The sequence below is a fragment of the Amphiura filiformis genome, chromosome 14, assembly GCF_039555335.1.
Source record: "Amphiura filiformis chromosome 14, Afil_fr2py, whole genome shotgun sequence".
NCBI classification, from domain to species: Eukaryota; Metazoa; Echinodermata; class Ophiuroidea; order Amphilepidida; family Amphiuridae; genus Amphiura; species Amphiura filiformis.
The window spans coordinates 43,498,936-43,513,501 of NC_092641.1; the positions used below are offsets into that span (position 1 = coordinate 43,498,936).

General features: G+C 34.8%; 1 non-coding gene across 1 annotated transcript; it reads left to right on the top strand.

Annotated features, from left to right (window-relative positions):
• The first annotated feature begins 9,363 nt into the window (after window positions 1-9,363).
• Trnat-cgu (transfer RNA threonine (anticodon CGU)) lies at window positions 9,364-9,437 on the top strand. The gene has a single exon. It is a non-coding gene; the product is annotated as a tRNA-Thr (tRNA).
• The last annotated feature ends 5,129 nt before the right edge of the window (window positions 9,438-14,566 follow it).

Consider the following 14,566-nt stretch of genomic DNA (forward strand, 5'->3'; position numbering starts at 1 on the left):
GTTTTTGTTTTATTTTATTTTTTAATTATTAAAATGATTAATTAATTAATTTTGTGCTCCATTGTTGTTGTTTTTTATGTTCCTCGTATCATGCTTGACAAGATAAGGTCTTGCTTTTTATTTATTGCGCCCCTTATTTTTAAATTTTTTAAATTAAATTATTAATTGATTTTGTGGTGGGGATATGCTTCCTTATATTTGTTTTCATGTTCCTCGTAATCGTATCATACTTGACAAGATCAAGTTTTGCTTTAAACAAAATATTTCGGCCCTCATGTTATATTTTTGTTCATGTTCCTCGTATCATGCTTGTCAAGATAAGGTCTTGCTTTTTATTTATTTCGGCCCTTGTGTTTTTCTTTATTTCATTTTTTAAAATTTTAAATGATTTATTGATTAATTTTGTAGTGGAGTTATGCTCCATTATGTTTTTTTCATGTTCCTCGTATCATGCTTGACAAGATAAGGTATTGCCTTTTCATTTATTTCGGCCCTTATGTTGTTCTTTATTTTATTTTTAATTAAACAATTAAATAATTAATGGGACATGCTCCCTTATATTTGTTTTCATGTTCCTCGTATCATGCTTGACAAGATGAGGTATTGCTTTTTATTTATTTCGCCTCTTATGTTTTTCTTTATTTTATTTTTAGTTCAATAATTAATTAATGATGTAGTGGGGTATGCTCCCTTATATTTTTCCATATTCCTCGTATCATGCTTGACAAGATATGGTCTAGCTTTTATTTATTTCGCCCCTTATGTTTTTCTTTATTTTAATTTTAATTAAATAATTAATTAATTTTGTAGTGGGAGACATGCTCCCTTATATTTGTTTTCATGTTCCCCGTATCATGCTTGACAAGATACGGTCTTGCTTTTTATTTAATTTCGCACCTTATGTTTTTCAGAGAACATGACATGAGCAAAAATACAAATAATATATTGTCCTGATAGTGGTAGTACTGGTATACTTGGTGTAGTTGAAAAAGATGTGATCTCTGAACCTTCTCCTATAAACATTGTTGGCAACCAATGCTTGGTAACCATGGTAACACTTTCTAGTTAAAAGTTATCATCTTTATATCACAGAGTAGCAACTGTGTTCCATGTGGTTCAAGTGAAGTTCAAACTGTTTCATTTCTGCATAGGCCTACCTGAAAAAGTTCCCCGACTTTCAGTGTTTTGAAATATTCTTTTATTCACAAATTACCTAAAATTAAGAACATTATTACTTACCTCTAAATCAGTAACAAATAAAGTGCCCTAAGTCAAATGAAAAACAAAGGTTTTGGAGTTCTATGACCACGAGCATGAGCCGGACTAACTTAATGAGGCACGTATATAAACACACACTCATAATAAAACATACAAGGGTGGTACATAATACATGCACATACCTCGCTATACTTGTCAATATGTAGGCCTGCTTCTTCTAGTTCAGTATAGTACTACATCAGTACAATGTAGGCCTAATAAGTAGAGCACTATCCAAATTTTGTAAATCTGAAACGTATTGAAGGCCTAATCCAAAATATGAAGTTCTGAAACGTATCGTAGCAGGTGAAAATATTTGGAATGGTGGAGGCACAGTCGAGTCCATGTCCAGGCATCGTACATCAACAACGTTACCCCAACGTTACGCGGATGTAATGGTTCGAAGTGATGGTCGTCAGACGCTCGAACCGATGAGGGCGACATTTGCTGTGTTTGAGTGCTTTGTTTGTAAACGGAGCAAATTTTCCTGTCCCTATATCGTGCAACACATGTGATCGCACTCCAAAAGTCCCCTTCACCGGTACGCCGTCAGCTCTCTAAGACCCATCACTTCAAAATTCAGGGGGAGCATACCCACCAAAAATATATGTGCCCCTCCTCTCTCCGGGGTTTTATAACTCCAATATTAAGAATATCTAGTCAATTGTTCTTAGTTTGCTTAAGGCTGATTCTCAAGCTTAATATTATATAGTTGCAAGATATTTATTTGGGACTGACTGAAACCCGGGGACTGAAATCATTGGTTATGAAGTTTCGATGAATCCATAACAAAAGCGTTAGTTGTACAAGGTCCTATTACACGTACTAATAAATTTCTTCACACGATTGGTAGAACTTAATCACTCAATTTTAATGTATATTTGTAACAGGGCTCCTGACAATTGTTTGAACTTGACATAATAACTGGCGAACAACTCAATCTTTATAAATTGGAACAGATGTTTGGGATAGATGCGACTGAAACTTATCTTGTGCTTGAATTGATGCATTAATTACATGTGCACATTTCAAGAAACCAAACCAAATTTCCCTTTTTTACTCTAATTAATCGGAATGAAATTTAAGACTGAGTAGGCCTATAACATTGCTGAAAAAAATCAGAAATTAGGCAGACATTTTAAAAGTTTACTTTTGATCCGAGTGGAGATTAATCTGGGCGTTTCCCTTGTTTTATAGTTTTTTGTTATAACATGACCATGTATGTCTTCTGAAGTTCTGAGTGTGCACGTGTAGGCCTACGTGTGGTTTTATGTGTTTTTCATTGTTTTTATAGATGTCATGTTTGTAATTGTTTGTGTTGTTGGTAGCTTTAACTTTTTAGGTAAAATTTAAGTGGGGCAGAAATTGCTTATGTACACCATTTTACGGGACACCTTTCATAGCATCCGTGATCTAGAACAGGCCAGGATCTTCAACTGGCGGCACACCATTTGTATTACAGCGCACGTGCACAGAGTTTTTATGCCTTGATTAATCAAGAATCATGTCCAAGGTGAGCCATCCTATAAGTCATAACAAAGGTTAAATCCAGAGGCTTCCGTTATAGGTTAGCCAATCCCCTCCGCTTAGTGGCACTTTAGCACTAATTAAGTAGTTGAGAACCCCCGATCTAGAAGGTTCGGAATGATACAAATATTAAATGGAGAGGTGGTATTTTGGCACACAGTGCTGGAGAGGCATGTCATTATTAATGTTACCCTTCCTGGGGCATATAATTCCTACGCCATCTCTTAAATCTATCACATGTCCCATTTTCATACTTATCCTTTTTTTTAAATAATGGCAAATAATTGGCTGGAACCATTCTGTAATCTGCTATATAAAACACTTCAATAAACCAACAAGATATTGCAATATGAAATTAGCAAAGTTTAATATACATATCTGCAACAATACATGCAAAAAAATTAGAAAGCTTGATAAAAAAAAGAAGATAAATGAGAGCAAATAAATGGGTCTCATGTCAAGTGGAGTAACCCTGCATGATTTTGTATTTTCAAATCATGTGCTTTAACGCGCAGGATATATATATATATACAAGCACAGATGAACTCAACATAAACCACATAAGCGGCGCTTACAGCACTCTCAACTTAGTACGGTATAGCTAGCTCATCAATCGATCTGATGTTGAAAATACTGATTGCAACCACCCCAGCATGCATAGCTGACTCTGAAAATTCACTCGTTAGTAGAATGTCAACTGTGATCCATCCAAAAGAATGAAATTTCACTCCCCTTAAAGCACTCCTTTTTAAGGCGAGTGGGTTGGCTGGAACCATGGTTTTAGCCATTTAACTAAGTAATTGTAGTGTTCTTTTTAATATTAACACATTGATCTTTTAAGAACTAGTGTCAAGGAAGCCAATAATCATTTACACATTATCTTGCTTTTCTTGTATCATGTATCAAAACATAACTTTTAGGTGTTTTCTCATTCCTGAGCAAAGCCATGGGACGGAAATGACACCCCTTATATCATGCTTTGGGATCTCTCTTTATAGAACCTATTCCCCTTGTGTCACAGCTTTATTTGTCTATTGAGTGCAAATACCACTAGGTCATAGTCCCCTCCAACTTGTCTTAAGAGTGAAATCCCTTTTTAAATTTGCTCTAAAAATTATAATAAAGAGCAAATTTCAAATCAACAGTGGGTTTTGTTCATTTAACTCATTTAATAAATGAAGTTGTTAACATGAACAAAATCCACAGTTGTAATTAACATTCCTAACCTAATTAACCTGTTCCCAGATTTAAAAATTGCAATTCACTTTGGAATTGGATTAATCACTTTTCACTTTTAGAGTGAAATTACTTGAAATTGAACTTGTTTACTTTTCTAGAAAGTAATCACAGCTTTAATGCTGTAAATTCAAAGAAACCCTCTAATTATTATTATGTTCCATACCTATTTGGAGCAAACCTTACCATGCTTACTTTTGGGTAGTTGGTACTTGTGTATTATCACAGTATGAAAAGGTAATAGTCGCTCCTTATAGTATAATCATGGAACCATATTTTCAAAGACATTTTTCTATGCGGTAGAAGTTTGTACTACATGTATATGTATTAAAGATTCTCAGAATAGAGAAGGCTTTTTACAGTGTGCATCATCATGCAATGAACGTTTAAAATGAGTCACATTACACATGACACATTATGTTTTAAAGGAGGATTTCGTGATCCTAGCATCCTCTCGTTTGCGAGTTATGTATGATGTGTATTTAACTGCTCCATAGACAATGTGTTGTAATTTCGTTCTGGTATACAGAACGAAATTCACATTCACAATATCTTTGCTAAACGAATTTATCTGCAAGATATATTTTGTACATAAACATTATGTAGCCAGGGGTTTCCAGTAATATACAAATCTCATCTTTTTTTTGACAAAAGTGGGGGGATGAGGTTGTGGATCACGAAATGCCCTTTTAAATAGTGGATTAAAAAAAAAAAGATCCAAACTTGGCATTATACCGAATTGCATTATATCTGTGTTCAAAGAGTAGTGAAGGCCTTCTCGATATTCTAGTATGTTGTTCGTACAGGACCTACAATACATTCTTAACCTATATCTTGCAATGTAGCATTTTTTGTAACAATTTTGATATTTATTGGAAAGCCTGCCTCTTCCAAATACAATGGATACTCAGATACTCTTGAAATGTCCAGAATGTGTAGTTTATGACTTGTTATACAATGAATCTACAGATTATTAGGATCTTATGTTGAATTTTGATGTGTCATCCAAGAAATCTGATAGGTATCAATCATTTTGTTTAACATTCAAATAATATGGTGAAAAACATGATGTAGGTCTATATTTCGACATGTTTGAATTTATAGCAACTCCAAAATTATTTATAGTTAATTGTACAAACAACATACATTTTATCTAGCACTTTTTTCTTTGATGGCAAGTTTCTTTGAGACACGAATCAGAAATCAATAATAATCTTAATGACCAGCCGTCCCTTATTTGGGACAATAGTCGACGTCTAATTTAACATTTCCCCATCACTCCAATGTGATATGGAATCTATTATAACTGTTGATGTCTATACATAGTGCAGTAAAATCATGTTTAAAGACTACAAATGTTAACATAATCAAGAGGAATGATGTCATCAATATTCAATTTCTGTTCATTATTTATTCACATTAATGTTATTTAAAGTATTATTATAACCATAGATAAGTGATTCTCTTACTTCAAAAACACACAAATGCATCACCTGTTTTTATCAACTCAAAATCAATATTGGCGACATTAGACTCATTCCTCTTTATCATGTCACAGATAGATCACGCGTATGAAAAGATTTGCATCAGCTTCCTGTACAGATAGGTTTTAAAATTCACCTTTTAGCACATTCTCTCCTTTTTTTGAAAAAAAAAAATTAAAAAAATGTACAGCATTTATGGTTTTTGGTCAAAGGAAGCGGACATAAACTGTTTGTTTTTGGCCTTATCGAAAATGTGTAGTGGTCCTTATTGTTCCTACAGAATTGTATAGGAATGGAACATAAAAAATCCTGTAAATATGATATAATTAATCTTGAAACTTTACATCCCTGTGTTTATTTACTAGCAAATTATAAAATTGATGAAAATATTTCGATAATTTGGCGTAGGGAGAAAGTGAATAAACTAAACCATTACATTCATCATAGCTTTCTACAGTATTAAAAAATGAAAAGTGAGGACCTTAAGTGTAGGGCGTAACTTTTTTCATATCCCTTCATTTAACTGTCACTACTCAATTTTCAAAATGTATTAAAACCCACAAGACCTAATCATAAAGCTTCAAAAGGTGAATATCATCATGATACAAAATACTAAAGTTTGTTGGTTTATATAAGGCGAAAAAAATAAGACTCTAAACACCGTGTATTGATATAGAATGGCATGCACGCAGTTGGGCACAATGCTAATGCTAGTTTTGCGTTGCGTAATGCGTAACCGGCGCACGCTTATGTGAATTTTCATGAGCGTGTGTTGGAACTTTATTGACACGTGCAGTAACAAAAGCCGAATAATTTCCGTCTCATATAAGCCAAACAAACTTCATTAAACAAATTTATGAATGTGATGGTTCATGGACAAAAGATGGATTGCTCCCCTTTATGAGACAGGCGAAGAAATGGAACAATCCATCAAAATTTAATTGATTTTTAAGAAAAGTTTATAAAAACTATTATCAATACCTTCTTCCCAATTTATAGGTATACTAACATATTTTGATATCCAGATTTAAAATTGTTTTCAATCATCAGATCATGCTCCAGCTTCAAATACAGTACACCTCAGAACAAATAGTTTTCAGAGTGCTACAAGTGCAATGAAAGTGTTGGAGGTCTTCAGTACCCCTTTGCAAAGAGAGCAAGATTCACAATTTCTACCATTTAGAAGAGGAAAGTTCAAACATGCTTCAAAACCTTCTTACACATAAATTTGTCCATAATCTGTGATAGAAGTATTGGTTTCCTGCATTATCATACCATGAAGTTTCATAAACAACTTTGTTGATCTTCTTCTTTTTTTTTTTTTCCAGTTTGGATAACTCAAGTCCTTCAATCTTGCATGATATGTTTGTGGGTTGAACTCTCTCAACAAGTCCATGTGTCAATGTGTCCTTTTCACCTGTAAGGGAAAAAATAAAAATAAAATTATGAAAGGTTAATAGTGAGTGCAAACATTTAACTAAACAAAACAAAACAAACAAAAATAGGGCCGACAGTCCTGAATAGGTAAATACAAAGATATGGGTACATGTAATTGCTCAATTGAATATTCAATCAAAAGCGATTGAACTTTTAATCTTCTGCCGTCCCTAATTAGGTTTCAAATTGTTTACAACTGTAATTTCAGTAGCGATTCAAGTTTGGAGCAAATCTTTTTCGAATGAACATAATTATGCAACACATACCATTTGGCATACATAAGGAGTAACACATGATTGGATAGTGAAATCAGTCAACAAAAAGAGTTAGAGTCAAACAAAAAACCCATTTCAATCTATTTAAATTGATTCCTACCATCAATTGTTAAAAGATTGAAATATTTCAAACAACCAATTATTTAGAGAGTAGTGAACAACCCTATATCCCTACCGCGTTTTTTAAATCGAAAAAAGGCTACACAGGTGCGAGATTTTTTTTTCTCATTCTTTATGGGGTTTTTTTTGTTGCCGATTAGTGGCCCAGAGCCACCCAAAAGGTAAATTCAGCCCTGAATAAACCAGATCTCAGTCTCAAAGTATTGCGAATGACTAGGAATCCTAAAACCACAATTGACTTGTTGACTTGTTGAATGGACTATAATAATCTGACAACCCAAAGGTTACGCATTTGAATGCACAAGGAAGTGCGTTCATGAATTGGGGAAAAGAAAGAATTGTTTGATTGTGTTCAATCTTGATCAACAACATACAACAGTAGTGTAGGCCTCGAGAGTATCAGACCTGATGGTCTTGGTCATGGCTCTCCTGGTCTCGCGTCCGGTTCGAGATTTAAGAAAACATTAAATTTGACTACAGTTCTTGTCTGTTCTAATCTTAACAGATTTGTTGGAGTGAAGAAACATTTTTTTTGTCATTTCACATATTTTTTAAATATTTTTCCTTATATCCCATTGACCCCCCTTCCTGCTTGGTTGTTAGCAGACAATCTAGACTTGCTTTTGCCACATATCACTGCAATTACCAATATGTGTCCCTTGAAACGGTTGTGTTCCCCAATGCTCTGAAATCTGCCCTTGTTACGTCATCCTGAAGAAGTCTAGTAACCCAGAAACAATGAAAAATTACAGGCTTATTTCCAACTTGGCGTTTCTAAGTGAGGTCATAAGAGCGCTGCACTATGAAGCAGTATGTTGAGCATTTAAACTCTAGCAATCTATTTGGTCCTTCTCAGTCGGCGTACAGGCAGTATCATAGTATTGAGACTGCTTTAACTCGTGTGTATAATGACATCCTCATGGATCTGGACAAGCAAGGTGGTGAGACCAGTCTGGTCCTCTTAGACTTAACTGCAGCCCTCGGCACCATAGACCATAAGGTATTCATTAATCGTCTGAAATCATGCTATGATGTTGGAGGAGTCTAAGTGCCCTTGCTGATGGTGTGTTGTCTCATCCTGTAGAGACTGATTATGGTATGCCACAGGTGAGAGTGTGTGGTCCATTTGTTTTACTCTCTATAGTGCCCACCAAGAGAGCATTATTGAACATGGACTCTCCTGTATGAAGTTTGCAGATGATTCTCAACCTTATATCAGTTTCAATGTCAAAATTAGGACAGTGCTATAGAGAAAGTGAGAATTGTGTTAAGGACATTAAAACATGGATGTCCTCTAATTTTCTTGTTTTGAATGACAGCAAAACAGAAATCATTCATTTTACTTCTTGTTTTGCGACGCCTCGCCAATTACCTTCTGTCAGTGTGGGTAAAGCTGCTGTCAATCAGTAAACATTATTTTTCATCAGATTCGCCTTCGCAAATAATAAAGGAGACACGTAGAAAAAGTGATCCCGCCTGGGAATCGAACCCAGGACCTCAGGTATCTGAGACCTACGCCTTAACCACGGGAGCTTCATGATTAGGCTGGTTGAAATTCGAACCCATAAGCGGTTATTTAAGCGGCCCTAGCTACTATGGGCTATTTGCGGGGGGAGGAGATAAGTTTAAGGGGTACTACACCTGTGGTAAATTATGACTATTTTAGCATTTTTCTCAAAAATTAATAACACACTAGTAACAAAAAAGTTATGTATATTATTGGGGCAAGGAATCCAATTACTTCACTGAAATATCAGTGACTCAAGACAAGCGGTTCAGTATATATGATCGGAGTAAGTGCGTCCTAGCGGTACCTCTTTTCTTATCATAAATAACGAACCGCTTGTCTTGGAGTTACTGAAATTCCAGTGTAGTAATTGGATTCCCTTGCCCCTATAATATACATAACTTTGTTACCTCTAGTTATTAGTTTTGAAAAATTCAAAAAATAGACACAAATTTATCGAGGGTGTAGTACCCCTTAATGACCACTTATGTGTTTGAATTTCAACCAGCCTAATCATGAAGCTCCCGTGGCCAAGTGGTTAAGGCGTAGGTCTCGTAAACCTGAGGTCCTGGGTTCAATTCCCAGGCGGGATCACTTTTTCTACTTGTCTCCTTTATTATTTGCGAAGGCGAACCTGATGAAAAATAATGTTTACTTAAATAATTCCCGTCGATCATGCCACTGTTTTTCCGTGCAAATTTCAACCAGCCTAATCATGAAGCTCCCGTGGCCAAGTGGTTAAGGCGTCTCGTAAACCTGAGGTCCTGGGTTCAATTCCCAGGCGGGATCACTTTTCTATTTGTCTCCTTTATTATTTGCAACCTGATGAAAAATAATGTTTACTTATATAATTCCCGTCGATCATGCCACTGTTTTTCCCTGTTGTCAATCCTACACCACAAATCAGGAATCTTGGTGCTGATTTTGATCAACATCTTAGGATGGACACTTTGGACAGCATGTCAAAATCCTGTGCTGCGGCACTACATAGAGCAAGATTGGGAAGCTGCGCAGATTCTTTCCTCAATTGGGAGCCAGTGAAGTTGATCGCGTAGAATGGGGGAGTTATGTGATCCGCTTTTTGGTAAGAGAGATTAGGCGGCGCTCATGTTTTGGATTCTCTGAAGCTTGTTGATGTCTAATACTGTGGGCGCCCCTTGCAAAATCTGCTTTTCTACACCTCCGTGTTTCCTGACAATATGGCCAAAGTACTTCAGCTTTCTCTCCATTACAGTTGCTTCTGATGGTTAGACTTGTACCAATCTTGTCGAGGATCCAGGAATTTGTTCTCCTGTCTTTCCATGTCACTTGTAGAAGCCTCAGGACTGTAACACCACATCTCAAAAGCATCTACTCTTTTCCTGATAAATATTATCAGCAAATTAGCTCATGAATAATTAATGAGCTCTTAGCCAAATATAATGAAAAAATATTTTGATTTGCATTTTTTTTGAAGTATATGAGTACATCAATGTGGCATTTTCATGCTGTTTTTAAAAAATACACTGCTGTGTTACTACATATAATTGAAAGAAAGCCGAGTTGATTTGGACTATATTATAATTAAAGGACCTTTTTGGGGCTATTTTTAGGGCAATATTTGGCCTAAAAATGGTTAAAATATGCAAGTTTCTGACATTTTAAAATATATTATGATGTGTAAATGGTAGTTATGTTACAAAAAAAGGTTTTTTCTTGATAGAGAAGGGATAAATTATCAAAACTATTCAAAAGATAAGACCTTATTAATTTTGTGTAAATATCATTTTTACATGCATGAAGCCATTTCGTGCCATATGGCATGGAATTGATGTGGGTAATAGAATAAGGTTAAAACCATTAGGCCTATGAAATAAATGCTGTGTCAGACAAAGGCCTTTGAACATGGCAGAAGTTCCAAGTCAGCAAAAACATGAAATCCAGCGATACTGAGGTCTTTATCACTGCTCAGGCCCCAAATCATCATATTGTTTAACGGGTGATCTCCAGTATAATAGCTACGAGATCTGCCCTAGGTTATGCTTTTGGCAACGAAACTCCAAATATTCCATATTTGAACCCGCATGACAAGATCCCCACTATATTGACAAAAAGATCTAGGCCTATATCTCATGCTCTGTCGGGGCCGGGAACTTGGGCCGTGGAATACCCGGGTTTGCATCAGTTTGTATTGGATATTTGCCCTTGGTGGCTCATGATTTTGCCCGGGAGGGTCCGGGACTGGCCAGGTGTTTACCCTGGACTTGAACTTTTAAACCCCAAATCCCGGCCTTCCTTGGGTACCCAGGGCCAGGGTTGCATTGATGTTCATAATTGTTGCTTTTGTTAATTTGCTTGTCAGCATATTGAGATGTTTTTTACGTTTATGTGCTCTATAAATGTGTTCTAATAATAATATATCTGAAGTGACTAATGGTATTTGGGTAAGTTTGCTATTCCAAAGGTTTGCTATTCTGAATGTTAAGCTATTCGAAGGTTCACTATTCGAAAATAAAAAGTTCTCTATTGTGAAGGTTTTCTATTCTGAAAACAGAAAAGGTTCTCTATTCCGAATATGGAAAAAGTTCTTTATTCCGAATATGAAAAAATTGTATTCTCTATTCCGAAATTGAAAAAAGGTTCTTTATTCCAAATCAAATCACTGTGCTCTCTATTCCAAATACGACAAAGGGTTCTCTATTCCGAATATGAAAAAAATGTTCTCCATTCGAAATCTAAAAAGGTTCTTTATTCGAAATGAGTCACTGTGATCTCTATTCTGAATAATAAAATGTCCTTTTTTTTCAAATCTATCATTGTTGAATGATGTTGTGCCCTCTTGCAAAGTCCTTTGGGTTTGGAGGTATGATATAGGCCTGGGCGGTATGATTTAGGGTGTTTTGGCATAGTTTAGGGTTGAACGATATGCCATTGGGTTTTGACAGTGTGTTTGTCTTTACGGAATGAGTTGTGAGAGCACGTAAAAGCCCCATTAAACCTTGGACCATTTTTCTTACCAGCTTGCGTCTAAAACTCTCTATTTGGTACTCTTTATTTACGAAATGGAATGGAGGCGAAATGTCCTGTTTCCCTTTAGTAGAGATAGCAATAACTTCACAGAGCCATCAGCTAACCCCAGTATATAGCATTAACTTTACATAGCCATTAGCTATCTTCAGTAGATAGCAATGACTTCACATACAATGTAGATATCACCTATCTTCATCAGATAGCAAAGACTTCACATAGTCATCCGCTAATATCAGTAGGTAGCACTGGCATCACATAACCATCTGCTATCTTCAGTAGATAGTGATTTACCATAGCCATCAGCTATCTTCAGTAGATAGAAATGACTTCACATAGCCATCAGCTAACCTCTGAAGATAGCAATGACTTCACAGAGTATATCTTAAATAGATAGCAATGACTTCATATAGCCATCAGCTTTCTTTAGTAGTTGGCAAGGACTCCATATTAGACATCAGCTATATCTTCAGTAGATAATAATGACCTCACATATAAATTTTCACCTAACATCAGCAGATAACAATGACTTCATAGAGCCATCAGCTATCTTGAATAGTTAGCAATAACTTCACATGGCCATTAACTAACATCCGCAGATAGCAATGACATCACATAGCCTTCCAGCTATCTTTAGCAGATTGTTTCAGTAATACAGTAATCAGTTATCTTCACCAGATAGCAATAACTTCACAGAGCTATCAGCTATCTTCAGTAAAGAGAAACACCTTCACATAGCCATCAGCTAACCTCTGCAGATAGCAGTGACTTCACAGAGCAATCAGCTATCTTCAGTAGATAGCACTGGCTATCAACAGTAGATGGCACTGACTTTACATAGCAATCAGCTATCTTCAGTAGATAGTAATGATGTTGCAGAGCAATCAGCTATCTTCATTTGATAGCACTGACTTCACATAGCCATCAGCTATCTTCAGTGAACATTAATGACATATCATAGCCATCAGCTATCCTCAGTAGATAGCAATGGCTTCACAGACAATCAGCTATCTTCATTTGATAACACTGCCTTTACATAGCCATCACCTATCTTCAGTAGATAGCAATGTCTTCACATAGCCATCAGCTATTTTCAGTAGATAATAATGACATCTTTAGTAGATAGTAATGACCTCATCATATAGCCCTTAGCTCTCCTCAATTCAGTAGATAAAAACCAAAAATTGACAAATAAAATGGTAAAAAACATAAATATTTGGCCCAAATTTTGTCATTTTCAACATTAAAATGAATTTATATGAAAAGATCGTAGCTTTATTTGACACCAAAAGACATCAATAGCTCACCAAATACTGATAAAATGGTCAAAATACCAATTAGGATTTTTTTATTTTAAAATTGAATTAAATTAAATTAAATTATTGGCAAGACATATTTGGAATCTGAAGAATATGGTCTCTTAGGCTAACCATGCAAAATTGTGGTTTAAGTCACATTAAAGATTTCAAAACATTTGAAAAACCAACAATTAAAAATGGTAAAAAACATGATTTTGTCTTCTTTTAATATAGGTTTTCTCAGTTAATTTAACACATTTTTTGTTATATTTAATATCCCGTTAAGTTTGAATTCGTCCTTAAAATTTGGAAGTGTCTATTTGTAAACTTAAATTTCGTCTTTGGTCAAATAAATTCATATTTTGATCAAAAAGATTCATACAGTGTTCATTTGATTTAGTCCTAGGCGCATTGAAATCGTCTCACCTGCTGCATGGACAGTACTTGCACAAATATAATTCGTCTTTGTTCATTAATTTTCATGCTTTGATCAAAAGCAATTAAGTCCTCCATAATGCATTGTAGGCCTTCATTAATTACATCTTAGATTTCAACCACTGGTATTGAGTTCTCCCTAGTGTTATTTCGATTCAGAAAATGAATTTCAATTCAATTCAGATTCAGATTCACCTTCTTATATATAAAATCATTTTGATGCAATTTCAATTCAGTCTTCTCTACTTTAAATCACTTTTTTAGTCAATTCCAATTCAATGCATTGAAATTAACTGCTAACCAATTTCAATTCCAATTCACAGTATTTGAATTCAATTCCAATTCACAGCATTTGAATTCAATGCATATTCAAATTCAATTCTTATTACCAACACTGATATATTTTACGGGCATTTGGCTAAAAAGCAGTTCAGGAGAATGTTCATTGTAACTGATAAGCTGACAATACAGGTGAAATGGTAGCATCAAATACATGTTGTATGCATTTTCGATTCAATGAATTGAATTGAAATGAACAAAAAATACATTTCGATTCAATGCATTGAATTGAAATGAAAGAATAAAAACATTGAATTAAATGAATTTAATTGAATTCAAATAAAAAAAACCCATTTCGATTCACTTCACTGAATTGCACTGAAAAATGGCCTAAATCAAATTTAATTCCTAATCCAATGCATTGAAATAACACTAGTTCTCACCTTGCTGATATAAATCCGAACAGGCGTGTCTAAAATTATTCTGACCAAATAACAGTTGTCACAATATATAATATGGGGAGCGAGACAAAGAGGGCCATACAACCACATTTGAAATATATAATGATATAAAAATTAGAAAGAAACAAAAAACTAAAAAAAAAAGAACAAAAAAGAAAAAGAAATAACGAAGAAAGAAAACAAAATAAAGAAATATGAAATATATAAAAATGGAAAGATAAACAGAAAGAATGAAAGAGAGAAA